The sequence below is a fragment of the Cavia porcellus genome, unplaced genomic scaffold (assembly GCF_034190915.1).
Source record: "Cavia porcellus strain 051 isolate PalLab524CR breed Dunkin Hartley unplaced genomic scaffold, mCavPor4.1 scaffold_13, whole genome shotgun sequence".
NCBI lineage: Eukaryota > Metazoa > Chordata > Mammalia > Rodentia > Caviidae > Cavia > Cavia porcellus.
Genome location: NW_026947496.1, coordinates 22,998,438 through 23,024,737, shown reverse-complemented (window position 1 = coordinate 23,024,737; position 26,300 = coordinate 22,998,438). Strand labels below are relative to the sequence as shown.

Sequence of the window (26,300 nt, the reverse complement as noted above, 5' to 3'; positions counted from 1 at the left end):
TGAACAGAGGGATTTTTCTCTACTGGCAACCAGGCAAATCCAGGTTTACAAATGTACCACCCTTGTTAATTACTGACAGTGCTGACTTTTAATTTAATTTAAGCAACATAAGAAAAAAATATCAAGAAAAAAAGTGGATAAACAAACCCACTAGTCTCACTGCTGGAGAAATGAAGTTACACAAGCATGAATGATCTAGTCCTGCAAAGAACTTGATGGATGTGGTTGTGTCTGAAACACAAGAACATCTGGCTGCACTGCACAGTTGAAGGGTGAAAAAAAAGCAGAGACCGAATTCATGGGCACATTTCTGTCACAGACATCCGGTAAACAGATGGCATTGGTTCCAAATAAAGTCTCATAGATATGCTGAGAGGTTTTGAAACTCATGTGTCCCTAAATGCATTCTTTTAGCCCTTTATTTCCAGCCCAGTGACTTGTCATCAGTCCTTCCCTGCTTGCTATCTTCACAAAAATGATGTTTTTTAAAGACAGAAGTAGAAGTTGCCTAAAGACAGTCTGTATTCTCCACTGAGCATGGGGTGATTGAGGAAAAACAAAATGATATACCATGGGGTAGGATTTGAGCCTCGGCTGCACTCTATTGTTATGAGAGTCAAAATGCTCTAGATATATGACAAATTAATATTGAGTAATGGCTAGCATGTAATAAGCACCGTGTTCCATGCATGGACTAAATGTTTCTATTATTTCCTATAACCTTCATTACAGGCTTATATGGTGGCTTCTATGATATGATCTCAATTTTAAAGGTGAAAAAGTTCAGATACCTGTGTGAGGGTATCCAACTGGTCAGTTGCAAACCTGAAGTTCGTGCTTGGTTCTCTCTTGGTGACAAAATGGGTGTTTAGCCAAGTCCCTACACAAAATAGAAATATTGAGAGGTTCAATTCTGCACTTTTTGTTACAGTGGACAAATCTCAGACAATCTAAAGATGAGCTATATCATCATCTTGATTGCCAACTCAACTGTTCTGAGAGATGCCAAGAAGATTAGTAAAACATACTTTTAAGTGTGTCTGGTTGGTCATGTGAGTTTGACTTGAGCACTGTGTCTGAGCCCTGATTTTTCCTTGTTGGCTCTTCCTCTCCTCTCTGCATCCTGGATGCCACAAGTTGAGTATCTTTTCTACCAGACTCTTTCTCTATGATGTTCCTGCCTTTGAATTAGTTGATATGGACTGAAATCAGGAATCAAAGTAAGCTTCTTTTCATCCTTTAAAGTACAGTGTCAGGTGTTTTGTCCCATAAACAAAAACAGATTAAGACACAAAAGTAGGCTGGTTACCCCAGCCCAGATGAAATGAACCAGCCACAGAGTTAAAGAGAAAACATCTCAGTGCCTTTCTCAGAGGCAGTCACAAATGTCATCTTCTATGCTGATGACATACAGTACAAACTAAAAGCATAAACATATATAGCTTCAAAAACCCCCAAAATTAGTGATGTGCAGAGACATCAAGAAGTCCTATGGATTTCTAAAAATCAAACCACAAGCTAACAATTGTTAATGCTGAAACAACACCTGCTTTCATTAAGTATGACTCTGTTGGTCTCATTTTTATCAGTCAAAGAGAATTTGGTAGTAAGACTACATGCAGAAAAAGTCTCATAACGACAAAAGAAGTAATAGTATTATAGCATCACATATTGATTGATTGCAAGAAATTTTTGAGACCCAGACTTATGGCATAAACTGATTGATGGTAGAATTTACTGAAAACAAAAAAAAGGGTTGTTTGTTTGCTTGCTTGCTGAGTTGGGAAGCTATGCAAACGTAAGTACAATAATTTGGATTAGTATTTGGTTGGTTGAATGATTACATCCACTGAAGAGGTACATGAAAAGAATTAGGTTTAGATTTCAAATCACAGAATAGAATTTCAGAACTAAAAAAGAAAAAAGACTACTGTTTCAAGACTCACTGTTACACACATAGTACATGCGACAATAACAATATTCCTTATAAGTGTATATAGTGTGAACTAGAGTGTTGGTTGTGTGGCTTGTTGAGTGTGTTACTTATATTTGTATTGTCTCTTCAGACCAGGTCCAGGAGCCTACATTAAGGTCAAAGATGAACCCACATGGGAGAAAGACCATTTAGGGTCCCTCTCCTGAGCCTAACACCAGGGAAAATGCTACTCAGAGTAAAGCCTTGGTACTATGTAATGGGCATACCTCATTAAGAAGCAGGCCATTAACTGCAAAAGTCATCAGAGCTCAAACTAACTCCAATCTATGGGGCTATTCTACATAGGGCATGGCAAGAATGGTGATGAGATTGATAGCTAATAACAGTTATTAGATGTTTCTGTATGTTCCAGGCAATGGTTTCAGTTCTTTATGGATATCATCTTCCTGTAATCATTTTATTTGATAAGTTCTATATTTACTCTCCTTTATCATTTGAGGAAACTAAGGTCCAGAGAGAATGAAACTTGCCCAATAATGTACTTTTCCAAATATTAGACAAAAATAATGAATTTGCCTTCAAAGTCTGGTCTGCCTAAGGTCAGAGCCCTTACATTGAATTGTTATCCCCTGGTGAGTGTGTAAGAGACCTAAGAGTAGAACAATCCCAGCACATAACATCCTCTTGGGAACATGTTTGAAAGTGCAAGGAGATAGTCCTGATAATCATGCCAACAGAACAGCAGCAGTGGGATATATGAGCATGTTACTTAAAGTACTGCTAAGGAATGTGCATCTGCCTAGAAGGATAAAGGACAGGTTGGAGGCACTTGGCCATTAACACATGACAGCATGTCCAATATTTTAATAGAAGTGTTTTCTTTTTCTGAAAAGAGACTTCTGCTCTCAGAGGGGCATTTTGTTTTATGTACTTGAGATGAACAACTGCCTAAAATATAGGCATCCACATGACTTGGCCTGGTTTTTAGCACCTGTTTCTAGATTCCTTTTGTGCTGTCACAAACATTTTTTAGAAAATTATGGACACTTTGCTTTTAAACCATTGATGACCTTTTTAGTTTAGATTGTAATTAAAGTAAGCCATTGTATATAGTTGCGCTAAGGCAGAGCCACTATGTCTTTGCTCACCAAGGACCATTTGCAAATGATTTGGTTTTCTCTTGAAATCTTGACTTCTATGAAAATATGCTCATAGCTCTTGGCTTAAAATATCAGTTATCTCAATATACAGGAGGCTGACTAGGGGAGAAATATCACATATCTTGCTATCAATTCTATTTTCACACATTGCCTGACCCAAAGCAATATATGTAAAACAGTATTTCTTTTAAGCAAGTCTTGAAAAATATGAAACTCCTGTCATACTGATGCTGTAGAATGTTTCTTTTTTATTTATGTATGTATTTTATTTTATTTCATTTTTTATTTAAAGAGAAAGAAACAAAAAATACATTGATATAAAAAGAGTAGAAATAATACAGAATTACAGGAAAATAAACAGTAAGAAATCACCAGTTGATAAGTTACATATTGTCATCTTAGAAATAGCTGTTCAGGTTACAAAATTAAAGTATGTAAAATGACATTCAAATAGTGACACTGCCAACAGTTCTGCTCAATGATCTTTTTTTTTTAAATTTTATTTAAGGAGAAAAAGAAAAAAAGGCAGAGAAAGGATACAAGTTATACAGATTTACAGAAAGAAATAAACAGTAGGAAATCACTCGTTAATGGATTACATTTTGTCATCTTAGAAATAATTGTTCAAGTTACAAAATTAAAGCTTATAAAGTGGACATTCCAACAGTGAGACTGCAAACAGCTCTGTTCAATGATTCAACAAAACTCAGTAATATCATTATCTATGTTATACACTTAAATATACATGCAGTTATATCGTTTAGTCTGCTCAATGATCTAACAAGAACTTAGTAATATGATTATCATTCCTACACACTTGTTTTTTATGTTAAAGAAGGTAAGATTAAACATATCAAAACAGAACAAAACAGTTCAAAAAGAAACAGTTTAAAGAAATACATTTTCAAAGCAAGTCCACTGGAGATCTTCACTGTTTATCTAATTGTCTCTAGTTTCTTCCAAATAGTTGTCCCCATTTTCACACACATTAAATACATACTTTTTCTTTCTGAAATTCTGCTCTAATGATTTCCTGGAACTTTTCTCTTTTTCCTCCTCTGTTGTATCTGTCTTTTCTCCTACACCCTGTAACTGTTGGCCCCCACTCCAGTTCCAGTTTCTCCTGTTTTCTTTTGTAATTTTTCACTAAATTTTATGACATTTGACAAACTCATCTGGTTTAATAGATTTGAGAAATGATTCCATTTGTTACAAGGCTCTTAAATTTATACTTCCGAATTTGGTACACTCTGCCAAACTACAACACTCTCTATAACACCTGATCAAGGAGTTCTCCTTGAAATAAGTACACCCAAGTCTGGTGCCACTATTTTTCTTCTCCTCAATAGCTGCTGCCTCACCCACGTCCTATCTACACCAAGCATACAAGAGTTTAGCAGTATCACAGGTCACTCATGTCTCAGAGACTCAAAGACAGTTTCATGATGGGAGCATTTTGAGTTATGCTTGTACCAGTGTGAGCTAACTTACCCATATGGCAGCTATGGGTAGAACCAGGCAAGGACTATGTCAAGTCATGAAAAGGAGTGAACTGGAACAATGAATCACCTTGTTCAAACCACAGGGCTTCGGAGTGAGTAGATATCTTTATTAACTTAATGTAGTTAGAACCATTCATTTCCCTTCTGTGGGCCAGCACTGCAAATATAACTCCCGGGGGTTTTCTCCTTGCAAGTGACAGATGCTAATCGGGGCTCACAGTCATGGCACCTTTTCCATTTCCTTTTCCAAAGTAAAGCCAGTGAAAAATTCTCTGTGTTTCAACACCTTTAGTATCTGTGGCTGAATTTTTCTAACAATGCTTTCTCAGACTCTTAATAGTTCTCACTTGAATTTGATAACTGATCTTCTCAACTCTTAATTCCTATCTTGTGTAATAGAGCAATGAAGCCAACTGAAAACTGTTTTGGTTCTGTGATTTATTTTCTTCAGACTATAATGTAAACAAAATTATTTATTCCATACTGTTCAAATTTATCAGCTTAGCAGCCTAGCAGCAGAAATTTACTACTCAGTCCTTAGCCATGACAGCATGACTTTTCTTCTGGGAGTCTTTCTGAGAACATACTAGTGTGTTGTACAACTCTGTTCTGAATTTCCACAAAACCCATCTCCCATCATAACTTGCACCACACTTTATTCAAATGACTTATTTACTCATTTCCTTCCCTTAAACTTGATAATGTACCCAAGCAAGGAGAACAGAAAACATAAATTCATAGTTGTATTTCCTGGCCCATATGAGGACTTTAATGAACCTCTGTTAAATTAAATAATAAATAAATGGATCTACTAATCTTAGATGAATGAATGTCCTCATTTCAAAACCCTGTGGTTGTCCCATTTTCCCATTTTCCTGGCTCCATGAGGTCCTTGGCTGGTCCTACCCACAGTCTTCACATGTTTAAAATACGCTACAAAAGCGTAACTCAAAATGCTCCCTCCACCAGGAAAACGTCATACAGTCTCTTATAAGTGACCTGTTCTAAACCTTGCAATATTTGTTGCTCCTTTTATGGTATTGAGTGCTTTCTACTTCATAGCATGAATTACTTAAATTATGAATAAATCTGGAAACTCTCTGAAGTGAAAATATTTGTTAAATTTTAGTTATCCTAAGTTCCTAGCTAAAATGTCTCCTAAAAATCTCAACAGATCAATATTTATTAGCTGCAATAATAATGAGTTACCTATATTCATAAAGATATTCATCGCAAACTCATCAGATTTATATTTCTCAATCTATTGTGAAAAATTCATTCAGACAGATCTTCAATCTGAGAAAATCAAGTTTTTCAGTGATTTTCAGACTTGTACTTAGCTGATCAGTAAGTATCTTCTTTCAAATAGCTGAGTTCTATGTGTGTATATATGTGTGAATATATATGCATGCATATGCGCAGGTGTTGATAAATTCTATTAAATTCATCACAAGTATGCAGTTTCATAACCAATGCACAAATAGAGAGACAGAATAACCCAGCTCTGCCAAAGATTCCGCATGCTCCATTGCATGCATTAACTTTATAAGGGTAACCATTATCTTGATTTCTAATAGTATATATTAATGTTTCCTGTTTTAAAATTTTAAGTAGATGAAGTGATTGGTAAGATTTTTGTAGCTTTGCAAAACGCCTTTCATGTTCAATTTAAAAGAGTGTACATTTACTTTGACTCATGGTTTTTAAGAGGCTTCTCTCCTGGTCAGCTGGCTCCAAGGCAGTAAAATCATGGCAAATCATAGCAGAGAACAGTTGTTCACCTCATGGCAATCCAGAAAGAGCACCATGGAACAGCCAGAAAGAAAGGCGACAGGGAACAGGTAAAGCAGACAAGGTCATATTGTCATGGCCTGTTTAGACATACATGAAGTGCCTTCAAAATAATCAAGCCAACAATCAAGATGAACATCATAATACCATAATACAGTGTGTGTTCTTGCAAGTGTGGCCCAATATTACCTTTCTGAGGTTCACCCATATTATTATAGCTAGTTGTAGTTTTCTTATTCCCATTGATTTACAGAATTATGCAGTGTCAATACCAAAACTTTACTTTTTGTTCGTTCATTCTAAAGTCCATGAACATATTGCATATTTCTAGTTAGTTGCTAGTAGTACTGCTACGACCATTCACATTCTTTTAGTGACTATATTCATACATTTCACTAGAACTTGTGTCAAAATAGAACTGTTGGATCTCCAGGCATGTGTAACTCAAGCTTTTGAAGATACTTCTGCATAGGTTTCCAGTGTGGCTGTGTTAATTTAACCTCTAGACCATGATGTATGGAAATGCTAAGTTTCATCAATATTTGGATTTCCCATTCTGTTTTACATTTTTATTTTTCTGGTGATAAATTAATAGCACAATTTTTGGTTTTAATATTCTCTTCTCTGATTTAGTAGCAAAACTAAACATCTTTTACTTTTGGCCATTTTCGTATCTTCTTGGTAACGTTCCAGTTTTTTTGCCAAAGAGGTTTATGTTGCAGATATCTTCTGCCACTCTCTGATGGATTGTTTACATGCTCTTACAAGAGTTTTTCTACTCATTGATCTTCAAGTTCAAGGATCATAACATGTAAATGTGTTTCAAGAAATATTTTTGAGTTTGACAGTTCAAAACTTAATCTGGGTTGCCCTTTGCCTTACTCAAGTTAGATGATAAAGGTGTAGCAGCGTCTATAACCTATGGCATCTCTTTTGTCCTCTTTGTCACCGAATAATGCAGAGCAATGAAGAGACCTCAGTGGGCACTTGCATCAGTATACCTAAATTTGGCATCTCTGAGTTCTAGGGTCTTAGGTTTCCTTATATGTGAGGTTTGGGACTGACAGCTTGTAGCTTACTTTTATCTAACTGTTTAAAATGTTTACGTCAGACTTCATTTGACACAAACAGAATCTATGCTTTAAAATGTAGACTTTTTTCAACTATAGTGAGTCCAAGTCTCTCTAGCTCAGTTTAGGAACTCAGTTTTCTCCATGATTCTATTCTAACAAGTGTGCTTGAAGAGTGAGTTTACATGTTTAGTTGCTGGTTTAAGTTGAGTTATACTTAATACATGAAAAACTGATCCCTGGAGAATGCAAGTGCTCCAGTGACTTTACACAGTGTACTACCATCTTTCACCAATTGATGCATTTCATTCATTTCTTTGATCATTCCAATGCTGATTTCAACAGATTTGAACAGGTACAATAGGCAAAGCCTACTCTACTCCTTTTACTTCTTCATCTAAGACTTCTCTGAGGCCAAAGTATGAGATATTTTTCTGAGACCCTGCCTAGCACTCATACCTGTGCAGGCCATAAGTGCAGGTAAGTTAAAACGTACAGGTATGGGTGCCAAGAGATGAATGTTTCACTTTTTTTTAGACTCCTTTCATAATATCACTGTGAAGTTCTGGTATAATAGAACTTGAGCTTCTCTTTTGGGCAGCCAGCTTGATAATATATTTGGTGGTAGCTTTTCCTTCTTTCCAATTTCTTTCCTCTTGCATTTTGTACTTGTTCTTTGCCATCGCATTCTGTAACACACTACCTCAACTACCTTACCTAAGATATAATCTCAGATCTACTTTCAAGAGGATCTAGACTAGGAGGCATACCTACTAAGCTAGGAACAGATCCAAATCTTAAACTTTAGCTGTGTAAGTTTAAATTGCATCTTTCTGCTTCTCTGCCCCAGAGGTGAGTTTTGCAAATAGTAACATATTTTCATTTCATTATTTCAAGACTCATTACACTTAGTAGCAGAATTAGACAAACAAAATCCATTTTATTGGATACTACTTTTTCCCAATGAAAGAATAAAGTAATTATTTCCCAGAAATATTGGAAGCATGAAAATTCCATTTTGGAGCATCGCTCCAAAGAACACAGAATACATGCATAACTCAGATACAGATTGAAGAGTTATCATCATTAGTTTCAAAGTTAAAACTTCAAGCAATGGCTAAATGTGATTATTGCTGAATTTCCATTCACATAGAGAAAGAGGAAATCTGAAAGAGAAAAGATGAAGAAATAAGAAACAGGCAAATACCACCTAGGTCATCAGCAAAAGACAGCAATAAAAATGAACTGACCACAAGCCAAATCCCACACTCTGTGGCCAAACCACCATCGTTCTAGGATGAGATGTTTACAAACCTGTTTCTAGTGTGTGTCAGAAAACATCTTAGTGCTTCCTTATTGACTGTTGGCCCTGCAGGCATCGTTTAAAATCTATGAGTAGAAACAATTATAATAATAGCATCTCCCTTTGTTAAATGTATGCTTACAAGGGAAACAGTATTATAATGCTTAAAACTATATAGTTAACAGTCACAACAACCTTTTGAAGTATGCAATCTCATTATATCCATTTGTCAAGTGATGAAGTAAAATTGCTATAACTTGTCTAGAGCTGCAGAGCTGGTAAGAAATCCTGCATTTCATTCATTTCCCATTGTCTGGGCCATATTATCTTCTCTTAGATGTCACTCTGAACATCACTACTTGGGGAAAATCTGCTCAACAACAAGTGGTGGACACAGATTGAACTCAAGATCCTAAGGTCTTAATTTCAGATTGTGTCTACAATTTCCATAGTTCTCATCCTCCATGTGTCCCTAGGTATTAGATTTCCCCATCTGATTTCACATATCTTAACACACTCATATACTTGGCTACATAACCATGTTGTTTATCTGCCTGGTCACCTAATTCTGATTGGTTTTGTCATCTTCTGCATTTCCCAAGCCATGGTCTGGGCCATATTCTCTGAGATATCACTCTTTCACCATGGCTACTTGGTGAAAATCTGCTCACTAACATGGACAAATGGACTTTCTTTTATCCTGCACAGATCAGCTCAGAAGCACAGTTCTTTATTCAAAGAGGATTTTTTTTTTTTACCATGCACAAGTCTAAAGTTTACTCTTGTAATACTTTCTCATTGGTTTATGTACCCGTTCTGAGAATCTGACCCATCATTTTAAAGACTGGTTTTATCATGTGTCTAAATAATTTCAAATACAAACTTTCTTTATTTCTCCAGTAGTAATTCTTAGCCATTTACTGTGGTCTTTAAAACCACTCTTTTAAATCACTTCGAAGTCACTGAGTAGGTTTCTCTTTCGGCAAGCACAACTAGCACAATTTATATATTATTTTCCCTAAAGAAAGAATACTGTTTTCCAAGTGAGATTTTATTTTTAAACAGTTTGATGCTTATAGAAACATAGTAAAGGCAGTTTAGGGAGTTCCCACAAATCTAGAATCATTTCTTATCTTGGCAATATGTGATATTACTAAGGTACATTTGCTACATTAGAAAACAACATTGATTAATTGGTATCAGGTACACTCCATACTTTCCATAGTTTTGTGATTTTCCTCTTTCAAAATCTCTTAAGTATGCAACATTACATAAATTGTGGTTTTACTGGGCTGCTAGAGTTCCCTAGATTTAAGATGACCTTGACAGTTTTGCAGAATACTGGTCAGGTACTGTGATGACCTTGTGATGATCCTGACAGTTTTGCAGACTACTGATCAAGTATTTTGTAAAATGTCCTTTAACTGAGACCTGCATGGTATTTTTTTTTTCATGATTAGCATAGGGTTATGCATTTTGTAGATAAAGGTTACAAAAGCAAAAGGTCATTTTTATCATATAATATCTTATGTCAAATATACACACTACTGAAATGACATCACTGTTGTTTTTAGTGCCATTTGTATGGTTTCCCTATACCAGTGTTACCCATTTTTCCCTTTCCTTACTGTGCCCTTTGAAGGAAAGTCATTATGCACAGCTATGCTTACTGAATGAGGAATTCCCTGGCCATCATTTAGGGTAAATAATTTATTTGTAATTATTCTGATGGGATAGAGCATTTACTTAGCATGGTGAAAGCCTGGATTTAATCCCCAGCTCAGCAAAAGAGAAACCATGAGGGCAGCACTGAGCTGGAGATTGATCACGTGTGAAGAGTGAGCCCAGTGAACAAGTAATAATTCCAGCCCTGAGAATACAGGGGACCTGAGGGGAGCTAGTTGAATCAGTTGTTAGGCAGAGCATTTTCCATTGACACCAACCTGCCAAGTGTATAAATAAATGCACTGTAGTGGTGCATTGGGTAGTTCCTTTTCTCCGACTAGGAGAGCAGGGTCTCCAGCTGACCTCTGCTTTCTGTATTCAAAGGTCTTGTCTTTGTTTCTTCGTCCTCTGGGAATTTCAAGAGCTGCATTGGCTATGGCATAAAACAATTCTTTTATGGAAACATTTCTCATGAGAGGTTTGTCTTATCCTGCCATTTCTTTACTGAAATATTCACTTAAATCAGTATGAACTCATAGATACCTATTTTATACTTCTGCTTGTCATCCACTACTGTTTTTTTCCCTCTAATTGTTTTAGCTTTGGCCACTGAGTGCTCCTTCAGTTGGCTTTGTGTATCTTGACACAATTTCACCATAAAAGGGTTTGTCTACATGTGAACAGTTCTTTACTCTTTGATAGTGTAAGATACTTGAGGCTCATCTACTATATCTCCAGTCTCACTCTTTGTACCAGTCATTTGGCTCACTTGGCCTGATTTCTTTAATTGGAAGATGGCATTAGAAACAAAGATCCAGGTGTTAGGCTTATTGTTGCTTTATGTCACCTCAACTGACAGAGCAAATAAATAAGTATGACTGTATTAAATTATTTATACACATTTTCATGTGTGCTTATATGTGCAGTACTCTGCACATGAAGCTAAACATGAGCTCATACTGAAGTCTCCTAATCCATCACTACATGAATCAGCCCAGCCTCCTCCTCTTCCCTATTTATTAGCTCCCTCTGCAACAGTATATGTGGCTTCTACTCTCTGCCCGGTTCCAGTGCATATAAACAAGAGCAGAATTATCAACCTGTGCCCCTGTGGGAAAATCTTTATTATCTGCGATGTAGAGCAATGCCAAGTTTTTGAAATCTATGTTTGAAATAATTCTGAGAAACTCTTGATTTCTACTTTTGGTCCACTTTCTAAGGGAAACAAAATATGAGAACTAGGAAAAAATATAGAACTGACCTATAGAAAGGCTCAGAAATGAGAATCATGAAATCCACATACAAATGGAGAGTTAAAATAGCAGGGCTACCAGAAGAGGGTGTTCAATTTAATGGATGTGCTTACCAGCCCCAGAGCAGATGACTGCATTGCTCACTTGCTGTACAGTAGAAAGCAACTGCTCCACAGGGTCTCTGAAAGCTGGTTTCAGGTTGCAGGAGCTAACTGTTCCCTTTCTGCAGTACCTGGGCTTTGAAGCAACTCCATGATTCACTTACCCTTATCATGACTGGATCATTTCAGCAATGGATACCATAGGCACTTTGCTTTGATTTTTAGTCTTCAGGTTTTTTTTAATAGTAGTTTCATGTTTAATGCAAAGTTGTCCATATAAAGAGTTCACAGCATCATACACTTTGTGTCCTCACATAACACGACTTTCCAATGTTCTGGGCCATAGTGTTCTGGGCCATCGTGGTGAATCTCTCATAAGGAATCAGCTTCTGTACAGAAACTTTGGAATTATGTACCCCAAGTCCACAGGGTACATTGAAGTTCACTGCTTTCATTAATTCATTTTAAGAATTTTGACATTTGCACAATAATATGTACCCACCACCGCAGGATAGCATGGAGTAGTTTTACTGCCCTAAAACCACTTTATGCTTTGCCTGACCATCCCTTCCTTCTGCAGACTCCTGGAGGCCATGATCTTTTTACTGTCTCCATAGTTTCACCTTTTCCAAAACTTAATATTGAAACAACACAGTATGCATTTTAGATAGCTTCATTCATGTAGTTACATGCATTTAATTTTCCTGCTTGTTTTTCACAGTTTCAGAAAATGTTTCCTTTGTTGCTCAAAGTATTCCATTGTCTGCAAGTATCACAGTTAATTTATTCATTTTTCTATTGAAATACATTTTGATTCTTTACAAGTTGGCATTATGATTAAAGCTACTAAAAACATCAATTTGCAAGTTTTTGGATAGACATAATTTTTCAAGCTTTTTTCTGCAACTTCCAAAGAGTATGATTACCAAAATATACAAGTAGTTTGCTTACTTTTATAAACAAGCAAACAAATAACCTGCCAAACTGTCTCCCAAAGTGACTATACCATTTTCAATTTGTGCCTGCAATGAATGAGAGTTCCGGTTGCTCCACAGTCTTTTCTTCCCTCTCCCTCTCCCCCTTTCTCCTTTCCTCCCTTTTCTCTCGTTTTCCCTCTCTCATTCTGTCTTCTTTTCCTTAACTAAGCTTAATGACCAGATTCTTCCCATCAGGACAAAGAGAATTAACAGTAAAATTACTTTGATATCAAACTAAGGAAAAATAAATAAACAATATAAGTTTTTCAACTATTCCCACAATAAGCACTGTGGAAAAGGTAAAAGCTTATGAAAAGAATAAAAGAATATTTTAAAATATATTTTCAGTACATGAGAAACAATAAAGAAAAGAATACAGACTAAAGTGAACAAAGTTGGAGAACTTATACTACCTAACCTCAAGGCAAAGTTATAGTAATTAAGACAGATTACTATGGGGAAATGAATTTAAAAATAGGTCAATGAAACAGAATAGAACCCTGAGATAGACCCATACTGATCAACAGAACTTTACAAAGGAACAAAGACCATACAGTGAAGAGAAGTTAAATCTTTTCAACAAATGTTACTGGGGCAACTAGACATCCACGTGGAAAATGGTAAATCTAGACATAGAATTTTCATCTCATAAAATTACTTCAAAATGGATCATAGATATAAATACAAAATTAAGAACAATACAATTCCCAGAAAGTAATGTAGATGAAAATCCACATGACCTTCAATTTGTTGGTGACATTTCAATGTAATACTAATGCATGATCTACAAATTGAACATCAAGTTAGTTAGAGTTAATTAAAATAGAAAAAATAGTCTGCAAAAGATAGCCAAGATGAACTGCAAACCAGGAGAAGTGTTTGTAAAACATATACCTAATAAAATATTTTTATCTAAAATGTACAAAGAATTCTTGAAATTCAGCAATAAGAAAACAACCTAATTTAAAAATTATGCAAGAGAACTGAACAGACTGGGCGATTCAGATATATACTAATTTTCATTTATAGAAAAGTCTCCAAATTGTGTTGTTTTAGTCATACAGAATTAAGAAAGTTGCTCATGTTTTATTCAAAATGAATAGTGCGTTTCAGTTGCAAAGAGTTATTGAAATAGAAAAGGTAATAAATGCTTTGTTTTATATTCTAGAATATCAGGAAAAGCACAGAGATACTACTTAAGAAATGAAATATTTCTTTAGGTATAGACACTTTTGAGTATTAAAGTAAAAGTAATTAAAAGGACCAGACAGAACGATTCGTCAAGACCAGTACTCCACACATATGAAACCATTTGGGCCTATTTTTAAACATTAGTATGAAATGATTCTCTTAAGTGAAGAAGTAAAAACAGCAAATAAATGTATGAAAAAAAAGTTCAATATCACTCGTCACTTGAGAAATGCAAATTAAAACAACACTGAGATTCCTCCTCACTGCAGATGAAATACCTACTATCAGGAAATCAACCAATAATAAATGGTGGTGAAGCTGTGGGAAAAAGAAAACACTCTCCATTGTTGATGAGGCTGCAAATTGGTACAACCACTTTGGAAATCAGTATGGAGATTCCTCAAAGACTAAAACTAGAGGTTTCATTTGACCCAGGTCTTCCCCTTCTAGGGATCTTCCTGAAAGAGTTAAAAGCATCGTACCACAATGATGTGCATATCTACGGTTATAGCACAATGATTTATAATAGCTAAATCTTAGAAAGGGTTCAAATGCCCATCTACAGGTGAATGGTAAATAAAACGTGGTATTTATATACCTGAGAGAACTACTCTGCCATGAAGAATTATAAACTTGAGACCTTTTTAGGTAAATTGGTACATCTCAAGACCATAATTTTAAGTGAAATAAATCAGACACACAAGTTTAAAGTTTTCATTCTCTTGTGTAAGAAATCCAAATGATAAATAAGGAAAAAATGGAAAATAAAGGGAAGTAGAAAGAACTTGTTCAAATAAGAAGGAAAGTAAGGGAGAAGGGAGGAAAAAGGGAAGAAAGGGGTTTAATAAAAGACAATGGAAGGAAAAAGCTTTTGTAAATAGGAAAGGGAAAAAGGACTGAAAGGATGGAAGGGGGATGGGAAAAAAAGAATTAAGACATTATGTACAAGTACAAATTCCCCTTGAGGACTATAACATGCATGGCAAACATGTACTATTGCAAAATTTAAAAATAAAATGCATTTTCTATTTTTTCAGGAGATTATTGAAAACAGTAACCCAGGGAATTCTGATACACTGTCATCACATATTTCAGTGTTTTTCATAAATGGTGAGGGTTAGCATGATGGTCAGCTGCTGTTAGTTGGGCGGTGTTCTTTTTTACTTTATTGTTTTTTGTGTTATTTTGGCCGGCTTAATGTGGTTGTTTTAGTACAGTCAAATTTTCCTGAAGCAACTTGCTCTTAAACACATTCTGAAAATAATGTTTCACTCAAAATTACTCTACATCCCCACCCTGCTTCCTCAGATGAGCTGGGTACCTTTTATAATCTGACCTTCAGTTTCCAGATGAACAGAATAAGTTTGCAATTTGTCTTTCAAATGTGACAAATTTTGAGCATGAACAAAGTATACATTTCAATCTAGTTTTTAACATCTTACTAACTACTTTTTTTTTTTTTCTAAATTCTTAACCTCTTTGCTGAGGGATAGGAAATTCAGGACTCACGATGCTGTTAGAGAAAATTTGAGGATAAAACTTAGGACTCATTTTCTGTGGCACTTAAGAATTTTCTATTTTCATTTAGCTTGTGTGTGTGTGTGTGTGTGTGTGTGTGTGTGTGTGTGTGTGTGTATTATTTTGTTTGTTTATTGGTTGGTTTTTGGGGGAAGGCATACGGACTGTCTATTTTGTCTTTCTAAGCTAGAGAATCTGCCATGACATGAACTTCTCTATTTGAGTACCAGAACACTCTACATGAACTAGAGCAAAAGAACTCAATTCCAAATATTTTGTTGAATCTAGGACTTAACTCTATTACATTTCCTTCTTTCCAGAATTGGGACCTGTGAATTCTGTCAGCCTTCACTGGTCTATGCTGAGATGTCTTTTTAAGAATATGTTCTTCTCTGCCATTTAATCTGGTATCCTCTTGCTTGTTTTTTTTCTGACACAAATTTCCAAAAAACTTCTCTCTTTTCTTAAGCTTTGTGCTTTATCTCATTTTTTCCCTTTCTTTCCATCATTTCCCTTGTACTCATTATCTATTACTAAATAAAAAATGTTCATGATACATAAGCAAGTTGCTGGGGGAGTGAGCTGGAGGGCTCTGGCTGCCTCCCTGGCTTCTCGGTTGTCTGGGTTCCCTGAAGACCGTAATAGAATTAAGCCTGCTAAACATCAATGGAAACATTGTTGGTGGTGTTCTTTTACCAATCACATTTTATTGGTACATTTTAGGTATATATAATGATCACATTCATCATATAGAATTTATACCTATAGAACATTTCTTTTATTTTTCCCATTTCCCTACTCTCCTTTCAATCACTCTTCCTCTTCTCATTTATAAAAACTTTGCATTTTTCCTTCTTTTCTAATTTTTTAAATTTAATCTTCTTTCCTTTCTCTCTCCCCTCACTCTTCTTTCCCTCCCCATATGAACATTTTGGATGGAAACTTATGAAACTGTACGCCAAAATAAACCTCTCCTGCTGTAAGTTTCAAGTCTCAAGTATTTTCTCTCAGCAATGTGAAAGTCATGCAAATATAATGCTTTTTGGACTTATAAGATTTCGGATCTATCCTTTCTGTCACCTTTAAATTATCACAACTTTGTTCTTCATTTCCCTCATTAGAATTCCTACTCACCACTACCAGCATTTCCTTTCAAAGACATTTTGCCCCCCATTTTCCATCAATAGTGGACAGCACAGTTCTGGATTTTGGCCAGTTATCCTTAAGTACCCATGAGCAGCATCATTTAGTCCTCCAAATTATTCTAGTCTGAAGTGATTTACATTACTATACACTAGCTATCCACAGTTAGGAAACTTTTAATCTTAATCTTCATTGAATCATATATGCCACCTCCTTAGAATTTTTGTTGTAATTTGAGCCTTTAATGTCTTTCAAAGAGCTGTGTATTAAAGACCTGGTCCCAAGAAAGTATTATATTGAAAAGTGGTGAGATGTTTAAGAAATAATGCCTAGCCAGAGATCCTTAGGTCACTAAGGATAAATTCACTGGGGCTATGTGCTTGAAAGGATTGTGGGACCTTATGTGGAGGACCACCTGGATGACTGTCTTGAATAAAAAGCAATTATCTCCATTTTGGCTAAACCTGGCCCTATTTCCATGTACTGAAACATATAGAGGGGGTAGACCATTTCTTCATCCCTCCAGTTGGCTTTAAGCAACGTAAGTAGGGCTGGTTGAGGGGCTGATGCATAATCTTTGAAGTTTCCCACCCTCTGACTCCCAAAAAATGATTGAGCCAGGTGGGATGAAAAACCACTGCTGTATGCTGTCAACTGGGATCCAGCACTGAGGTAAGAGGCTATGAGCTCCCAGAGCAGGAAAGTTTACACATCAGAACTGAAGCACAGACCCCAAAACATTAGCTACTACTTCAGTTGTGTTATGCAGATTACTCTTTCTGCATATCTTTCCCCCTAAATATTGCAGAGGTGATCTCAGGCCACTTATCTAACCCTGTTCATAGCACTCGTGTACTTTCAGCCTTTCTCTCAGTTACTCATCCTCAAGACTCTCCCTTCTTCATGGGTTAATAAAATTCAGGTTGGGTCCTGGATCAAGGCCTTTGTTCAAATGAACCTGCATTGTGGATGGACTTAGTATCCCTTTGAGTCCTCGTAACTATGAATATGTCTTAACGTCTTTATTCTCACTGTGGGTCACATCATGTTATATTGCCCCATGATTGGCCCAGTGTTATAGGGCTACCTGATCATAGACTAAAAATCTATGAGACTATAAGCCAAATAAGCGTTTTCATTTTAAAAGCATATTAACTCAGATTATTTGCTACAGTTATGGAAAGCTAACATAGCTCCAGACTGCTTTATCCTACTGCATACCTGCTATGTGCTCTAGAAATCCACGTGTTTTTCAGAAAAAATGGATAAATCTTGAGACCATTATGCTAAGTGCAAAAAGTTAATTACCACTTGGTGCCTTTTACATGAGAAACCCAAATAGGTTAAAGAGCAAAATAAAGGTGAAATAGTAAAAAAAAAAATAGGGAGGCAGGATTTTTAGATATAGGGAAGGGTGTCTAGGAAAAGAAGGAGCATGAGGGAGAGGGGAATAAAAATTTATCAAGATGAGATATATATGCATAAATCTCCTAGAATAAACATGAATATTATGCATCACAAATATTACCAATAAAAAGTAAAATCTAACAGTAATTTCCTGATTAATATAGCACCAACAAAACTTTTGTTTTTCCTCTCCATATCCATTACTCTTAAATTAGTCCTGCTAATTTCTTGATTTTAAATGACACCAGCATCCACTTAGTTGCTAGAAGTAAATCTAAGCATCATCATCAGAGTCTATACTTTCCATTGCCCTGGAAATACATGCTGAATTCTTTCATTTCCTCACATTTGAAATAGAACGTAGTGTTGTACCTGGGTTGTTGTAAACTTGCTAACATGAAGCTGTCCATTCTCTACATAGCTCCAAAACGATCATTCCTAAAATGCAAGGATTGTGAATGTGAGCTGAGACTACAGAAAGTAACTTGAGAAATATTTACAAAAAGGAAGCAATCCAAAGTTTTTTACATGAGTGAGGGCCCTGAGTTGTAAGTGGTGTGTTCAAAGAAGTGATATTGTGTTCTGTCTGATGGCACTGCTACCCTGATTAGTAATTTTATGTCTTACTTCAGTATCTTCTCAGTATAAAATACTCCCTATGGCCTATACAACAACCTTGCTTGATTTACTCCCTAGCCAATATTATACAAACCACTCTCCTCTTCATCTAGCACCTGTCATTCTGGCCTCTTTTACTTCTGATCCATTACACTATTATTCCATTTTTATGTAATTATTTTTTAAAAACACCAGTGAAGATTGATTAACATGTAAAAAGTGCTATATATTTGACACATGAAATTTAGTGGATTGCAGATAAGTAAAAATCATCACGAGCATCAAGGACATACATGTCTGTTTTCCAAAGTTTCTTACCATCTCCCATTTCCTTTAGTAGTAGTAGTAGTAGTACTTGTGATGATAACCCATAACATAAGATCTCTCAGCAAATTTTGAACTAGCAATATAGTATTGTTAGCTATAAATACTATGTTGAAAGTTAGGTCTCTAGAAATTATGTTCAGTTTATCACTACACCTTTTGACCAGTATCTCCCTATTTCCCTCATTCCACGATCCCAAGTAATCATCTTTCTATTTCCTGTTTCTGTGAGCTCAGGTTGCAATGATCTACATATAAATAACATGCAATACTCCTTTTTCTGGGTCCACTTATTTTACTTGATGTAGTATCACTTAGGTTAATCCACATGGTTGCAAGAGGCAAGGTGTCCTTAATTTTAGTCTTAACAATATTTTATTGTCATTAGGAACACATTCTTTTCATTCTTCTATTGATTAACATAGAAGTTGTTTCCACACCTTGTGTAGTGTGCATATTTTCTAGTAGTTTTATACCTTTGGGCCTTACACTTAAATTTTTAATCCATAGTGAGTTCATTTTTATATGAACTTTATATGAGAAAACCATATAATTTAATTCTCGTAAATATTAATGTGTAATTTTTCAACACTAATTTACAATCAAATTGTCTTTTCCCCACTGTATGCTGTTGGCAACTTTACCAAAAATCAACTGATCACAAATACGTAGATTTATTTGGGAGCTCTCTATCCTGTTGCACTGTGTCTATTTCTATGCATGACCATGGTGTCTTCACACTACAGATTTACAATATATTTTGAAATCAGATAGAGTAATGCCTCTGACTTTGTTCTTTTGCTCAAGATTGCTTCAGTGAGGTATTTGTGGCTCCACAGAAACGTAAAGATTTTTTTCTAGTATAGGGAAGAATGTCTCTGATATTTTTATAGTGATTACTTTGAATCTGTAGGTTATCTTGGTTATCATGGATAATTTAGACAATATTAATTATTCCAATTCATAAACATGGGAGATCTCTTTATTCACTTGTGTGTCTTTCAATTTTTCATCAAAATTTTATAGTTTTCACTGTACAAGTCTTTCACACCCCTGGTTAATTTAATTTGCAAATATCTTTTATGCCATCATAAATGGGGCTTCTCTCTCTTTTTTTGTAAGATATTATCTATTATTAGGCCATTAAAACATTATTAATTTTACATATTTATTTTGTTTGTTTATTTTTGTTTTGTTTTGTTTTTGTACTGGGGATCAAACTCATGACCTCTTGTTTGTTAGGCAGGCACTTATGCTACTGAGCATAAATCCCCTGCCCTGTGTATTTTGTATCCTTAATCATTACTGGATTTTTAAAACTGTTTCTAACAATTTTTTAAATTAATTAACTTATAGTATCTAACGTTTATGCCTAATAATATAATGTTATCACCAAAGAGGAGATAATTTTGCTTCTCTATTTTTATTTGGAAGTCTTTTTTGTATTTTTTTCTTGCTAGTCACTCTGAATAGGATTTCAAATATAATGTTTAATAGATATAGTGAGAGTAAAAATCCTTTCATTACACTTATCTTAAGGGAAAGCCTTCATAATTTCTAAATTAAGTATGAAGTTAGCTCTGGGTTGGTCACACATATGACCTTTATTGGACTGAGAAATATTCCTTTTATATCTAATATGTTGAGTGCTTTTTTTTAATCATGAAAGACATTTGATTTTAAGCTCCTTTTTTTCATATATTGAGATGACCATATGATTTGTACTCTTCTTGTGTTAATATGGTATATTATATTTACTAATTGTTTTTTGTTGAATCACATTTACTCTAACGATAAATTCTGTATGATTAGAGTAAATAATTCTTTTAATGTGTTGCTGAATTCATGTTGCTAATACTTTATTGAGGGTTTTTTATTCTTGTAGTGTTCCAGCTTTGGTGTAAGGTTAGCGCTATATATCAGAACAAATTTCAGAGATTTTCTCTTCAATTGTTGGAAGAGTCAATATTATTTCTTTAAATGTTTGTTAAAATGTTGCAGTAAATTTAACTGATTCTAGATTTTTCATTGATGGGAGACACTTTATTATTGTTTCAACCTTCTTACTTGTTTTGGGCCTGTTTAGATCTAGTACTAATCTGTGGTTCTTTTTCCATATATCTGGATGCCCATATTCACTCCATACTTGAGAAGCTTCAGCCATTATTTGTTTTGAAATGAACTTTCTACCCTTTTTCTTTCTGTGTTCCCCTTGGAGTCCCATAATTCACATTTTTGTTTGCTTGATGTTGTTCCACAAATGTTGTAGGCTCCCTGTAATCCTTATAATTCTTTTTTATTGCCTAATTATCTGTCCTTAATTTCACTTATTTTTTCTTCTTGACAGCCTTTGTTGTTGACACTCTGAATTTAAAGCTGCACCCAAGTCATTGTATTCTTCAGTCACAGAATTTCTGCTTTTTTTTTCCCTTTCATGTTTTACATCACCTCGTTGAACTTCTCCTTATGTTGATATATTATTTTTCATGATTTTATTTACCAATTTCTGTTCTCTTATAGCTCACTGAGTTTATTTAACACATTTATTTTGTTTTCTTCTACACAACTCATAAATATATAAATTTCATTTCTTTGTAGTCAGATGCTTGAAATTTTTCCTTTGTTGTTGTCAACAGTTCCTTTATTTTTCACATCTTTCCTTTGCTATTGTCTTATTTCTTTTATTTTTCATATTCTTCAAAGAGTTGTTTTGCTGTTTACATTCATCTTTGCTTTACATTACCTCCAACATTTACTGACCATCTTCGGGTGAGAAATACCTTCAGTAATCAGAGTGGTTAAAGAGACTGCTGTTATTCCAGATTCTTCGTTTTATAATTTTTATTTTTACTAGTATATGTTTCAGTTCACAATGATTACAATATTCGTGGAGAGTTGGTACATGTGCATAACTCATCTGAACTGTTTTATTCCTCCCAAATGAGGTGGAGTCTTGGTATCTTGAGATTTTCTCAACCTCTCAAACCCAGGCTTTGTTCCTAGAACATTCTGTTCATTTTCTCTAGGTCAATAACCCAAAAGTTCAAAGCTGCATGCCTTCTCTCAGTCTTGCAGAGTGGAGCTGGCTGTAGATCACTTAGATTGGAGGCACATCAGTTAGTTGGTGTACACTTTGGTGAGACACTCATGAGGCTCATGAGAATGAATCGGTGGAACCCTTGAATCAGAGAGACCTGCAGTTGGTTTTCAGAATTGTGTGCCAGTTTCTACAAAGTTCTTCTCCTCTTACCTGTTCCTCGTTACCCCCAGATGACTCAATCATACTCCATCCTAGGCAGGGCATTGGGCAGGACCCACAGAACACGTAAGTCTTACACTCAGCTTTCACCACCCATCCTGCCTTAAGGTGAAATTTTAGGATTTAGCACTGAGCTAGTTGCCTTGGAGGAGAGGTAACATAGTTAAAGTGAAATCATTCTTTTTACCTTCGTCAATGCAACTGGCTTTCAAATTTACTCTAATTACTGGTCTAAAACTTTACAGTTGGAACAGCTGAGCTCCCATAAACGTATTTTCCCATGAGTAGTTGTTTAAACAAGCACTTCTATGGGAGCTTCAGGACTGGAACTTTCTATTCTGCCACTGTGCTTGCACCTCCCAAGTATAACCTTCACTACAGGAAACTGGCTTCATGCCTACTCTTTATGAATCCTACATACTTATCTCTTCAGCTTCCTCCTCTAACATCAATTCAACAGTCATCTCTCTGCTCTATCTGAAGAAGCCTCTCCCAGATCTCCTAGATCGTATAGCTTATTTACTTTGCTCTCTCTCTCTCTCTCTCTCTATATATATATATATATATATATATATATATATATATATATATATATGACAGCATGAAATATGTGTATGTATGTGTGTATGTATATAGATATAGATATAGATAGATAGATGCTGTTTCCGTCTATATTTTGTATGTGTATGTATGTGTGTATGTATATAGATATAGATATAGATATAGATATAGATAGATAGATAGATGCTGTTTCCGTCTATATTTTTTGCCTCTACCACTGTAAAAATGTTTTGGGAGCTTCATCTATCTTGTTTATCCTTGTAGCCCCTAGAGTATTATTCAATCTAGAGAAGATATTCTGGTAATAATTATTTTTTTAAAGTTTTTTTTTTTTTTTTTATCGATACCAGGGATCAAACTCACGACCACACACTTGCAAGGCAGGTGCTTATGCCACTGAGCTAAATCCCCAGCCCCAATAATTATTGAATAAGTAAGTTTTTCAAAAGCTCTGAAATTTCCTTTAAAGTTACAGACATTTCTAATTAATCTATTACTTTGCTGAAATAAAATCAAATTTATTAAGCATCAGCATTTGTAATAAAAATGATTTATTATTCAGATTTATATTTTGATTACATATGTAGTGTAGCAAATTATATTTTATTGCCAATCTAAAGCAGTCCTGTTATATTTTAGATCAAGTAGGTTTTATGAGCCTTCCAGGGAGCCTAAACTGTTTTTATTACATTATTTCTCTGTGAAAATATGATGCATGGTCAAAATACCAAAAGTTTTTCTTCCCAAAAAGTTATTAGTTCAAAGATATTTTTCTATTGATGGAGCCCTAAGTATGAATTCTTAGCAGTTGCACGTTAAGAACATCCTAAGATTTATGCAACAACTACATTATATCTTATTTTCAAAAGTATTTTCAGAAGACATGAATGCTGAAAAGGGAAATATGGCCTTTTATGCAATGAGCAAGATATGTGGTATATAATTGCAGCTTTAATTGTGTATTTTTTTCCTGCTGTGCCATCATGTTTGGTTGCAATACTTGAAGATATCTGGAAAGCCATAATGACAGCCTCTACATAGACCTCTTTGCAACAAACTCTTTAAAAACACCATTAAAAATATTCATTAACACACATTTGCCTGTTTAGAACACAATTTAGAATGGATTGAGTTCTATTCAGTAACTTAGGAATCATCTGAGAGACAAGGCAGAAGAGGTACTCTTTTCTACAACAAAATATATGTGTTTTTATAATGTAATTCTATTTTCCTTTAATATTTGTGAGAAAATTAGTTCTATATTCTCTAAATTTGCCTAAACTATTTTTAACTAATTGTTTTATTTAACTAAATGCTTTATTTTAAACAAATAAATGAAAGTTTAACATGATCATTCTCACCAGAAATTAATGTACAATTTACTCCACCACAGTTAGCATCCAAATTCCATATTAATAGTCACAGGATCAAAATGTCACTCCTATAGAAAACTATATAAATTTAATGACTCTCAGAGTAAAATTAAAAATACTTCCACATACATGTATCAGCAGAACTCCATTTATAGCTATCTTTTTAAAATAAAATTTATTTTCTCTGAAGTTCAGCAAAAATGATTTATCTTTAAAAATACTGAAAAAAAGATAGAAAATGAGTTTAAAATGTTTTAATATTTGGATGCTGGAAATGGAGAGTATGTACACATTTTTCTCATATTATTTAAATGCGTTTTTTCTTTCTGAACATTTAACATTAGATATAATACTTGCCAAAACAGGCTGTATTGGTCAATGTGTCCCTAGAAGAAGGTGTTTTCTATCTCAGAGGTAGCATAAGCACCATTAGATGTGATGTTGCTATGGTAACTTCTCTTTTTTAATTGAATAGCATAGTAAGTAGTCTTATAAAACCCACCAACCCATAACTTGCTGGTGCTCCAAGACAGCTTTAATTTAAGCACTTTTTTTTTTTTTGAGTGCAAAGGCTTCAGTGTTTGACCATAAAGGTTTTACAAGTCTAATGTGCTTTGGAGCTTAAATCTTTGGTTTGTTGACCTCAGTACCTAAATAGGACCTCAAAATGATTATAAAAACAAGGCAAGGATAAAAATAATTTCCATTCCAAGAAGAACAAATGAAAACTTCTACATAAACCTATGCCTAAGATATTCACAAGGAGCAAAGCCCAACTTTTGATAATCTGGTTTCACCAGACCTCATCAATTCACTGTACACTGCAGAGAAATCATTTTAGAAACACAGGAGCCACAAAGAGTGTCATGATAAATACACTTGTGAACAAGAGGGACACATATTTTAATTTAAATAGAAATTCTCTTGGATTCTATGAGCCCTGTTTTCCTTTCTGACTCAAGCACTTATCATGAGTAATTTATGTTCTGGTGCAGAGATATTGGATAGGATCAAAAAATTTATTATAACTCACTTTCGACCTCTTTTCTTCTAACAGACAAAAATTCTGTCAGTTGTTTAGCTATTTATGTTTAAACTGTTAGTAAACCTATTTAAATTAAAATTGAACATACAACAATTGATAGTGATCAACAAGAAATTAGAGGAGTTATAACTTGTATTTATGTAGGAAAGGATTTCATGATTTGGTAAAGAAATAATTTTGATATTATTAATCAAAAATTCTCTTCTTACTAAATAAAATTGTCATTTTCCAAAAGATTAAGTGGTTAAAAATAATCACAAATAACAGTTTGAAAATTTAGAGGTGGTATTGACCCTTAATAATATCAAAGAAACCCGAAATTCACAGCTTAAAATTGACCTTGTCCAACTTCCTTTGCAATTAGAGCTCCCCTTTACAGTATTGCCTAGAATTAATCTGAAAATATGCTTCTGTTACTTTGTCAGTGTTCTTGAATTTCATTGCAACTCAGATATGCATGCTATGTGCTTTCCCAAGTCTCCAAACATGACTATACAAGGCCAATAATTTATAATTGATTACTTAATGAATATCATAACCAAGTGAGTAATTATGACAGTTTACTCTATGGAGGATGTCTTAGTTCATTTTCTCATTGCTGGGACAAAATACTTAATACCTAAAGTTATCAAGGTTTATTTAACTCACAGTTTGTAGAGATTTCAGTTCACAATGGCTGGCTGGTTTCAACACAGGGGGCCATGACAAAGGGGCAAGAGTTCATGGTGATGTGGAAGACAGAAAAAGCAATGAGAGACTAAGACAAGCCTTTTTCTGTCCCTTTTATTGTATCCAGTCTTCTAGGAAAAAGGTGATGCCAATCCAATCAGTGTAGTGATCCAGCAAATACCCATACTTAACCCCAGCATTGCACTATGAATCAACCATACACTCTAGATTTAGCCGCCTCTTAAAAAATTCTATAACCACATGAAGTTTTGAGGGGACATCTAGACATGAACTATAACCTATCTTTGGAAGGACAACTCATTGAACTCAGAACATGGAGTGTCTTTTGACCCTACTCTTTCCCTGATTATGCAAATAACTCAAACATCTAAGCATTTTTTATTTGAGCATTTTCAGTGTTCTGTCCCTGGAAA

At 34.8% G+C, this 26,300-nt stretch overlaps 1 long non-coding RNA gene across 1 annotated transcript in view; it reads left to right on the top strand.

The window, feature by feature from the left end:
• The first annotated feature begins 4,535 nt into the window (after positions 1-4,535).
• The window catches only part of LOC134478408 (uncharacterized), a 58,404-nt gene continuing 36,639 nt past the window's right edge, over positions 4,536-26,300 (top strand). The window contains exon 1 of the long non-coding RNA XR_010051028.1: positions 4,536-4,690. This is a non-coding gene — a long non-coding RNA (uncharacterized LOC134478408). The remainder of the gene's footprint in view (positions 4,691-26,300) is intronic.